The following is an 11,213-nucleotide window of genomic DNA, read 5'->3' as shown; positions in this document are numbered from 1 at the left end:
CACATTAATGAATATATAGAAGAAATAAGTATTAACCTTTGATATTAATCACGTTAGACCTTAGGCTAAGTAAATTCTTTCCTTAACTAAAACCCACTACACCCTCACCCTATAGGAATGTAACTTTATTTGGGTCGTGTCTGTTTTAAGAATAATCACCCCTGGAGAAATAAGTGTTCTGGTTGACTGACCACTGTCACAAGGAGAGGGTCATAAATTGTCAGCAGGCCCCCTGGCCAGAAGATGATGTAACACGCCTAAGACCTCTGTATACATTTGTATGAAGCACCTGACTTTGATAAAAGTCAGGACTGCTGACCCCACTTGACTTTGACATAACATCTCAGTGTATAAAAGTAGACCATGAAAAATAAAGAATTGGGATCAGTTTCTCGAAATACTGGTCTCCCAATGTCGCTCTCTCTCTCACTCTGGCTGAGTCTCCATCTGGAGCGCAGAACCCGCCATGCTTACTAATTATGCCCGGGCTTCTAAGATCCGACCGGGGAGGCCTCAGTGTCTCCTCTCCTTCAGGAGAACGGAAGGACGCCTGCGGCCTACGTAAGTGGTGCAAACTTCTTGTCTTGAAGTTTTATTGGTCTCCCACGTAAACCAAGCTACTCAGCCTCTTTTCTCTACTGAATTTTCCTACTGAGCTATCCTCATTCTATTACTCTTTACATCTCTAATTAATATCTAATTGAAGCTATTGTATCCTGATCCTCGCCGACGCCGTCCCTGCTTCGAATACCCTGGATCAGCCGGGGCTGGACCCCGGCAATAAGGGATTTGATTTAGGTCATACCTGAATGGTCTAGTGGTTTTCCCTACTTTCTTCAATTTCAGTCTGAATTTGGCAATAAGGAGTTCATGATCTGAGCCACAGTCAGCTCCACGTCTTGTTTGTGCTGACTGTATAGAGCTTCTCCATCTTTGGCTGCAAAGAATATAATCAATCTGATTTCAGTCTTGACAATCTGGTGATATCCATGTGTAGAGTCTTCTCTTGTGTTGTTAGAAGAGGGTGTTTGCTATGACCAGTGCGTTCTCTTGGCAAAACTCTATTAGCCTTTGCCCTGATTCATTCTCTACTCCAACGCCAAATTTGCCTGTGACTGCAGGTGTTTCTTGACTTCCTACTTCTGCATTCCAGTCCCATATAATGAAAAGGACATATTTTGGGGGGGTGTTAGTTCTCAAAGGTCTTGTAAGTCTTCATAGAATCGTTCAGCTTCTTCAGCATTACTGTTTGGGGCATAGGCTTGGCTTACCGTGATACTGAATGGTTTGCCTTGGAAACGAACAGAGATTATTCTGTCATTTTTGAGATTGCATCCAAGTACTGCATTTCGGACTCTCTTGTTGACCATGAGGGCTACTCCATTTCTTCTAAGGGATTCCTGCCCACAGTAGTCGATATAATGGTCATCTGAGTTAAATTCACCCATTCCAGTCCATCTTAGTTCGCTGATTCCTAGAATGTCGATGTTCACTCTTGCCATCTCCTGTTTGACCACTTCCAATTTGCCTTGATTCATAGACCTGACATTCCAGGTTCCTATGCAATATTGCTCTTTACAGCATCAATTTTCTCAATTATACCTCCGTCAAGCTGAAAAGGTTTTCTTTCATTTAATTACAGCAGGCACGTTTGGAGTTATTCCATTTCTCATTTTAGGCACTTGCTCTCATGCTTAAAATACGTATTTACATTTTTATTTCTGAACACGTATGCATTCTCCTCCTCCTTTAGAAAAGACAAAGTACTAACGGTACTTCACCTGAACTCTGGGTACTCATATACACGTGTGTGGGCATGTGCACGTCTCTCTCCATGCACATGTGTGGGTGTGTTTGTGCATGCAAGTGTGTGTCTGCGTACTTTTCCAAAGCTCATTTTCGGCCATGCGTTCCTCTCTGTTGCATCTCACTGTCTCTCTGCCATCTCTCAGTATTCCTTTCTGTGTGAAAACCATCAATATCCAAGAACTTGCACCTCTGGAAATGCCTTCTCTCACCCTCATTCTCTTTTTATCAAGTTGCTTGAGAACACATCCTATTTGGAATCCAGCGTGTAACTCAAGTACTAGGAGAGGAAAACGCTTGTCAAGGTTAAGGGCCCAATGCCCCCAGAGCCCACCTCTTCTCTGAGGACCTGGCGGTTTGAGGCTAAGGCACGGCCCACAGCGGGAGGCGGTGCCGAACCTTCTGGAAGCTGGGGCTGTGCTCTGCATGAAGCCCTCACTTCTGCCCCTTGCAAGTGCTCCGACTCAGGGGGAACTCTTCCTGGTTAATGCCTGACAGCATGGCTCCAGTATCCTTTAGCGCCCCCTTTTGGTAGGGGGCAGTCTGCTCCCTGTGGGCTGGTCATTCGCTTGATAATCTGCGTTTTCCACTGGAAGTAATTTCAGGACATTTTCAGGGCCTCAGTCCAGTCTGCCTTTTTTTACTTGAATTTTACTTAAAATAGAATTAACTGTTTCAAATTGTATAATTCAGTACCAAATACTTTTTAAATTTAACCTTCAGTTTCTCAGTTTATTATGAAAGGTCAAGATACGAATGTTACTTTTTTTTTTACCATGTAATTAATTAACCTATTTGTTGTATATAACCTATTTGTTGTAATTAATTAACCTATTTGTTGATGTCGCTCTGGCACACAGGCTCTCCGTTGCAGGGTGTGGGGTCTTTAGCTCAAGTATGCCGTGTCTGGATCCCTGGCCAGTGATCCCGCTGGGGCCCCTAAGTAAGGAGCGCCGAGTCTCAGTCAGGAGCCCAGCAGGGCGGCCCTCGGGTGTCACGTGCACAGCATGAGTCCCAGCCCTTCGCAGGTCGGTTCTCCTCAGTAAAGGAGGCTCCGTTGTTTGCTTCCTCAGCCGTTGCCGTCTGTCGTGAGTGTCTTCCCGTCTGACACTTACGACAGATACCACACTGGCCCTCAGCACAGGCCCGCCTCTCCTGAATTTCCCTGTCTGCTCTCTATGCTGCACTCTGGACCATTTCCTCAATGCTATGCTCCGACTTCATACGTGGCCGCTCAGCTGTCTTTTTGACTGCATGACTTTTTAACGTGTTCAATCTACTGTATTGTTCACGTTGAAAATTTTCACCTCTTTTCAGTGACCACCTGTTCTACAAAATAATTCACATGCTTGCCTCCCTTTATGTTTCTGTGACGACGGTTCCCTCTGTGTGTCCACATGGGTGGAAACTTTCCTCCGACCCCGAGATGATCCCCACTGCCGGGGCCACATGGCCTACCTCTCCTGCTTTGCTGTGCTTCCCCTCCATTTGGTGAACTTTCTTTCTGCCCTTGTCTGTGGCTTCGTGTTTCAGAAACACTCTCCAAGCACGTCTCAGAGTTAGGAGCAGAGGAGGCTCTGGGTGGGTACCACACTCACCCTCTATGTGCAGTCTCAGCCTGCAGCCCTTCACATCCACCCTCTCCTGCCATCACCTCGTCTGGAAATTGACCATGACGATGGCAGCAAGAGCCCGCAGCCCCTCTGAGGGCTGGGGTCGGACAACATGCAAAGGAGGAACCTCAGGTGCCGAGAAAGGGCACCGCCGCCCCAGGTACATGAGCAGCGGGCACACGTTTACAGGAGTATCTGTTCTCCATCAGAGTGAGAGCTCTGACCCAAATCAATACCCCCTAAAGCTTGCAGGTGATGACAAGATCGGGAGGAGACTGTGCCCAAGGACCCCGAGGCCCCGAGGAGGCAGGAAGTACCCAGGGGCTTGTTCCCAGGAAGGTGGGCTGGACGGTGATTCGATAAAGAGAGACACCCCTGAAGGGGGTTGTGACGGGGAAAACCCACACTCCGGGGCAGGGGAGGAGTCAGTTTCTATCCTTACTCCCTGAGCATCTCCTTTGGGTTCTCGGCCACATGGACTCCGCTCAGCCCAGGGAGACGCTGACTGTGTGTCCCTCATAAAGAGCAGACTTGTGGACTCAGAGGGGAGGGAGAGTTGGGACGAATGGAGAGAGTAGCATGGAAACGTGCACACCAGCACGTGTAAAACAGACCACGGGGGAGTGTGCCATGTGACTCACAGAGCTCACACAGGGGCTTTGTGACAACCTAGAGGGGAGAGAGGTTGTAGAGGGAGGGCATGTTCACATAAGGCCGATCCATGCTGATGTATGGCAGAAACCAGCACCATATTGTAAAGTAACGGTCCTCCAATTAAAAAAAAAAAAAAAAGTGTCTCTGGGGATCTGAGTCCTGCGGGCAGCAGGGGCTGGCATCCTCTCCGAAGCATCTCCAGGGCCTGGTGACCCCATCCACAGTGAGAACCCCACAGGGATTGCTATCGGTGGGCAGAGGAGGAAGCAGACCCCGAGGTGAGGCTTGCAGAGGGAAGGCCATGTCCTGGATGCCCTCTATTGGAAGGGGCATCTCAGAAATACACTGGGACTGTAATGGGGATGACGCCAGGCTTTCAAAAAGAGGCTGTTCCCCTTCCTGTGGGAACGCTGAAGTGACAGCCGCGTGACAGGAAGCCCCAGCCTTGCAGAGGACACACCCTGTGGTCTGTCTGTCCGGAGGACACCCAGGTCTCCTCCATCCTCACAGCCTGGACCGCAGGGAGGAGATACCATGGCCTCCACGCTCCTCGCCCTGCTCTGCCTTGGTGAGATGAGGAGGGGAAGGGGGAGCCCTGGTCTGGAGGGACCCCCAGCCAGCCTGCTCTGTCAGGGGACCCCAGGGCCCAGGAGGCTCCCGGGGTGGAGAGGTGCTGCTCAGAGCTGAGGGCACACCTCTCACAGGGCGCTCTCTTCCAGGGCTGAGTGTGGGGCTGAGGACCCAGGTGCAGGCCGGTGAGTCTCTCCCAGGGCCCAGCTCCCTCCTTTCATGAGGACAAGGTCACCTCCAGGCTGCGGGCAAGGGGAGGGCAGCTCAGGGCTCACGGAGGGGGAGTCTGGGAGGTCTGGGCTGAGAGCTGGGGCCTGGCGGGGGCGCCTGGTGAGCCCACATTTGATTTCCTTCCAGGGACCCTCCCCAAACCCACCATCTGGGTTGAGCCGGCTCTGTGGTTCCCTCGGGGAGCCCCGTGACCATCTGGTGTCAGGGGACCCTGGAGGCCCAGGTATTCCATCTGGATAAAGAGGGCACCTCAGTCCCCTGGGACAGACAGAAACCCCCGGGGCCCAGGGACAAGGCCCAGCTGGCCATCCCACAGATGACGGAGCAGCACGCAGGGAGCTATCAGTGCTACTACAGCACCCCCACTGGCTGGTCAGAGGGCAGTGACCGCCTGGAGCTGGTGGTGACAGGTGAGGGACTCTCGGGGGCTACGGGCTCTGCCCTCAGGAGGGGGTCTGCTCTCAGGGGGTGTCCCTCTCACAGCCCAGCCCTGGGCGGGGGGGGGGGGAAGGGGGAACCCCACAGATCCAGCTGCCTCCTTCTCTCCTAGGATCCTACAGCAAACCCAGCCTCTCAGCCCTGCCGAGCCCTGTGGTGACCTTGGGAGGGAGCGTGACCCTCCAGTGTGGCTCCCATCAGGGATTTAACAGATTCCTTCTGACCAAGGAAGGAGAAGATGAGTCCTCTCGGACCCTGGATGGACAGCGAGCCCCCAACTGGCAGACCCAGGCCCTGTTCTCCGTGGGCCCTGTGACCCCCGGGCACAGGTGGATGTTCAGATGCTACGGCTTTTACAGGGACACCCCCCAGGTGTGGTCGGCCCCCAGCGACCCCCTGGAGCTCCTGGTCTCAGGTGAGGAATCCCATCCTGACCCCATACATTTGTGCAGACAAGACAACTTACCGGGGTCTCTGCTCCCAGGGGAGCCCCTGTGAGAGGGTGGGGAGAGGAGCGTGGGGCTCACAGGACAGACACACAGACTGAGACACGGCGAGGCCTGGGGCCGGGCCGGGAGAGGGGGGTTCATGGGGAAGCGGTCCCTACAACCGACGCGTGTCTCTCCCCAGGGCTGTCTGGGAAGCCCTCCCTCCTGACCTCGCAGGGCCCTGTCATCACCTCTGGACAGAACCTGACCCTCCAGTGCCGCTCTGATGTCAGCTACGCCAGATTTGCTCTGTTCAAGGAGGGGGGACAGGACCTCCCCCAGCGCCCTGCCCGGAGGCCCCAGGAGGGGCTCTCTCAGGCCGACTTCCCCCTGGGCCCCGTGAGCACCGTCCAAGGGGGCCGATACAGATGCTACGGTGGACACGGCCTCTCCTCCGAGTGGTCGGCGCCCAGTGAGACCCTGGAGCTGCTGGTGGCAGGAGAGGAGCCAGCGGGTCAGTCGGGGACCAGACTCTGCACAGGCCCCACGGGGGAGCCCCAGGGGTGATGCTGGGACCAGGGGGAGGGGTCCCGGGGAGGGACAGAGAGACGGGGTCGGGGAGGGGAGAGACTCTGAGAAACAGAGACTGTGCTGAGGGGCCAGAGAGGCCCACAGAGTCTCGCTCAGAATCTGGGCCGGCGGCCGCACCCCCTTCCTCTCTGCAGGACGGCTCAGAGACAGACCCTCCCTCTCGGTGCGGCCAGGCCCCACGGTGGCCCCCGGGGAGAATGTGACCCTGCTGTGTCAGTCAGGAGAGAGGACGGACACTTTCCTTCTGTTCAAGGAGGGGACAGCCCATCGCCCCCTGCGTCTGCACTCCCAGGACCAAGCCGGGCGGTACCAGGCCGAGTTCTCCTTGAGCCCTGTGACCTCAGCCCACGGGGGCACCTACAGGTGCTACGGCTCACTCAGCACAGACCCCTACCTGCTGTCACAGCCCAGTGAGCCCCTGGTGCTCGTGGTCTCAGGTGAGGCCCAGTCTGTCCGTCTCACTCAGCAGCTCGGGGCTCTGCCCTGGGAGCGCAGGACGGTGGTGGAGGAGGGGGCGCTGAGGGAGGGGCCCCCTGAGGGAGGGGCCTCGTAGCCCGCACCCCGCCCCTTTCTCCCGCACTGGGGTCCCGGAGGGGCAGGTGGGCAGTGCCAGGGTCTTCGGGAGGCCACAGGGCCGTGCAGGGCAGAGGGGAGTGAGATGGGGACCCCGGGTGAGCCCAGGGCACCTCTTCCTGGGCTCAACCTCCCAAGGTCCCATTCTCCCAGCCACAGACGCAGATTTGAAGCTATGGACTGTCCGGGCTCTATGCTCAGGGGAGACAGCCCAGCCCAGGGCGGTGTGGGAGCTGGAGGATCTAATACCCCCTCAGATCATCAACACAGACTGCAGGGGCTCTGGGCTGCCGGGTGAACGGCTAGGGGTCGGGGGGCCAAGGCTGGGGGAGCAGGGCTGTGGAGGGGGAGGCGGCCCCACCCCCACCCTTTTCCTGACCCCCAGCGGCCACCAGGCATCCATTCCATCAGCTCCACCCCTCAGTGGAGTCAGAAACTGCAGAAAGGGAGCAGGCTCTTGGGAAGGTGGTGGCGGGTCTGGGGAGGAGCAGGGCTGAGTTAGGCCCCGGTTCAGGCGTCTCTGGAGACACTGATGTGGACTCCCTCACCGTCACCACACCCCCGTGCGGGCCTCAGCTTCTCCCAGTGTAAAAGGAGAGACCCGTGCCCCAGATCTTAGATTTCCTCAGTTCTGACCTGGGTGTGACCCTGCATCGGACAAGGAGCACAGGGAGCCCCCGAGGAGGTGACTGTGGGGGGCCTGTTCCCTCTACTGCAGCGTGTGGGGAGGGAGGGGAGGACACAGAGGCCCCTCCGTGCAGCCTGCCCCTCCCCCCGCCCCCGCTGCGGTGGGGGAGGGGAGGGGACAAGGGAGGACCCTCAGCTCCAGGTGAGACCCTCGGACAGCCCCCTGCAGGTGAGGGCCCCCCAGAGCAGGAAGCTAGTGTCCTCCTGGGGGCCAGCTCAGGAGGAGCTCAGGGTGCCCACGGCCCTGGTTCCAGTCCCGGCTCTGCCACCTCCAGGCTGGGTCACCAGGGCCCCTGAGTGATCTCCCTCTCTGTGCCTCAGTTTCCTCGTCTGTAAAACGGGTGGGATGGGCTGAATGTGGATGCATAGACCCCAGCACGAGTCTGCACACAGCAGGTGCCCAGCTAAACGGCACCCCTGGCTCACTCAGGCGTCTCTGGTGCCCCAGGCCTCACGTGGTACCTGAGTGCCCTCATCGGGGTCTTGGTGACCTTCGTCCTGCTGCTCCTCGTCCTCCTCTTTCTCTTCCTCCAACACCGGGGTCAGGACAGATGCAGGAAGTCACGTGAGTAGGGAACGGGGTGACTCGGACCCCTGGAGGCCTTAGGGCATCAGACAGAGGGAAACCAAGGACATGGGAACAGTCAGTTTAAAAAATGTTTTCCCACCATATGGAGGTTCCTTAAAAACGAAAAGCAGAATTATCATGTGATCCAGCAAATCCACTGCTGGGTATATGTTTGAACAAAATGAAAACACTAATTTAAAAAGATACAAACATTCCAATATTCATGTAGCCAATTTACAATAGCCAAGATATGTCAGCAACCCAACTGTCCAGCACAGATGAATGAACAGAGAAAATGTGGTGTGTGTGTGTGTGTGTGTGTATATGCCCACATATACATAGAATGGAATATTACTCAGCCATAGAAAAGAAGGAAACTCTGCCATTTGCAACAGCACACATGAACCTAGAGAGTATTACGCTTACTGAAATAACTCGGAGGAACATAAACGCTTTATGATAGCATTGGTACATACTGAATCTGGAAAATAATACAAAGGAACATATATGAAAAACAGAAACAGAGTCCTTGATACAGAAAAATAACTAATGGTTACCGGGGGGTCGGGCAGATGAGGAGTGTGGACTAGAGACACAGACTACTGTGTATGAAATAAGCAAGAAGGATATACTGGATAGCACAGGGAATGTAGCAATTATTTCGTAATAACTTTAAATGGAGTATAACCTATAAAAACATTGAATCATATGTTGTATGCCTGAAACTAATATATTACAAATCAACGATATTTCATTTAAAAATTTTTCCAGAATCTCAAATCTGAAAATCTAGTGGAAAAAAACACCCACGGTCAGCCCACGTGCACTCATTTAAGCCATTCCCCTCCTTCTCAATGTCACGAACTGACACACGCACCACGAGCCCAGGCTGCCTTCTCTCCTCCTGAATCCCACGTGGAGGGCGGGGGCACCATGTCCCCGGGGCCGAGCCTCTGTCCCGAGACCCAGCCCAGGCTGAGGCTGATTTCCAACCTCCGACAGGGGCGGCAGACCCAGGGCCTGAGGACAGGGGCCCGCAGAGCAGGTAACTCCCGCCCCAACACCCCCAGAGCCCCCACCCACAGCACCCCACCTTCTCCCCCTGACACAGTGTCTCCTCCTCAGCTCCAGCCCAGCCACAGGCGCCCAGGACCAGGCCATCTGTGAGCAGGAGAGGCGGCGGCCCACGGGAGGGCACAGAGACTTCTGGAGGCAGTGGGGGGGATGCTCAGAAGGATGGGGGACCGGGGCTGGGGACTGAAACCCCACACAGCACTTTCGGGTGCAGGGTGGGGGGGGCACAGAGACCTCTGGAGGCCGTGGGGGGATGCTCAGAAGGGTGGGAGACTACACAGCACCCCCCCCCAGGGTGCAGGGCGGGGGCTCCAGCCCTGAGGCTCTCTGAACCCTACCTAGCGGTGCCCTCTGCTCTGCTGCAGATGCTGCCGTGAGCGACACACACTCTGAGGTGGGGCTGCAGCTGGACCATCGGGTGAGACCCTTGCTCCCGTCTGGCCACCACAGACCTCCTGTTGCCAAACTCAGCCCAGCGCACGTGTTGCTGTGCTCACACCCCAGCTCCAGCCACGCCCACCCCACCCCTCCTTCCCGGCTCCCTGGGTCCTGCTGTGACCCCACCCTCCCCTTGCCCTGTGACCTCACGGCCCCTCCTTCAGGGCGCCATGTCCTCTGGCTGACCTTATGGTGTAGGGGTGCAGCCCCAGGTCTCATGAGGATGCGTGCATCAGTGGATGGCCCACACGGCCCAGGCCCCCCTCCTTCACCCCCAGCAAAGGGCGCGGGAGAGCGGGCGCCACCCCCCAGGCCCTGCAGGTACGGCAGGCGCTCAGCTCGTGGTGAGAGGGGCCCCACGCCAACAAGCTGGCGGAGTCCCAGAATGCAAGGTGCTGATGAGGAAAGTAAATCAAGAGACGGCACTGGGCGCTTGGGGCGGGCAGACTCGGGAGGAAGGTCCTGAGGCAGGAGGGACGCGCTTTAGCAGGAAGACGGCTGTGTGCCAGGCCAGATGAGCAAGAGGTCCGGGCTCAGACAGAAACCAGGGCTGCACAAAGCTCCCAGAGGCTCCTGGGCATCAGGAGGCCCCTGGAGTTTCCACCAGGAGAGAGAGCTGACCTGACCCGAGGGCGGCGGACCCAGGAGGCACCTGTCCTGCCTCACTGCCTCCCTCCAGCACAACAGGCGGGAGGCAGGCCCCCAGGAGGGGACGGGCGCCCTGTGAGCCCCCGAGATCACTAAGGCGGGAGGCACCCCCTGTCCTCCCGGTCGGGGGGATTCCGGGAAGGATGGACAGATGCACAGCAGATGGGTGCCTCCTCTCCAGGCCCCCAGGCACCCCATCTCACACACCTTCCCCCCCGCAGGCTGCCACATCTGAAGCCCCCCAGGACGTGACCTACGCCCAGCTGAACCACTCGATCGTCAGAAGGGGGACGGCCGCACCCCCGGCTCCCCCGTCAGGGGAGCCCCCAGCAGAGCCCAGTGAGTACGCTGCTCTCGCCGTTCGCTAGCCCAGGAAGGACCCGACCCCAGGCTCCCGGGACAGATCTCAGACCCCAGGAGGCACGTGAGCTGCCAGCAATGGACACCACCTAACCACAAGCAGCAGTCCCTGGGCTCCTAACAGACCACCAGGAGCCCCGGGGACCCTTTCCACTCAACTGGTTCTACCCTCAGAAACAGCATCCTGGACCCCCGGTGGCCCAGTGGTTAAGAGTCTGCCAGCCAATGCAGGGACATGGGTCTGATCCACTTGCTGCCGGACAGCTGAGCCTAGGGGCGCTGCAGCTGCCGAAGCCCTGGTGCCCAGAGCTCTGGTGTTCCTCGAGAGAAGCCCGAGTGTGAGCAGTCCGTGCACAGCCAGGCAGCAGCCTCCACTCGCTGCAATCAGAGAGGGCCCACACGAAGCAGGGAAGACCCAGCACAGCCACAAATAAACAGATTACTAAAACACTGAAAGGCATGTTTCAGTTTCCTTAAAAAAGATAATTAATATCCTCATTTTATAAAGAAGACAACAGACTCTCAATTATCAGT

The 11,213-nt window shown here is 56.5% G+C and overlaps 1 pseudogene; it reads left to right on the top strand.

The window, feature by feature from the left end:
• Positions 1-4,536: 4,536 nt before the first annotated feature.
• On the top strand, positions 4,537-10,984 carry LOC113888890 (annotated as a pseudogene).
• The last annotated feature ends 229 nt before the right edge of the window (positions 10,985-11,213 follow it).

This window comes from Bos indicus x Bos taurus, unplaced genomic scaffold (genome assembly GCF_003369695.1).
Source record: "Bos indicus x Bos taurus breed Angus x Brahman F1 hybrid unplaced genomic scaffold, Bos_hybrid_MaternalHap_v2.0 tig00002862_arrow_arrow_obj, whole genome shotgun sequence".
Taxonomy (NCBI): Eukaryota; Metazoa; Chordata; class Mammalia; order Artiodactyla; family Bovidae; genus Bos; species Bos indicus x Bos taurus.
This window is presented reverse-complemented; position numbering and strand designations above follow the sequence as displayed.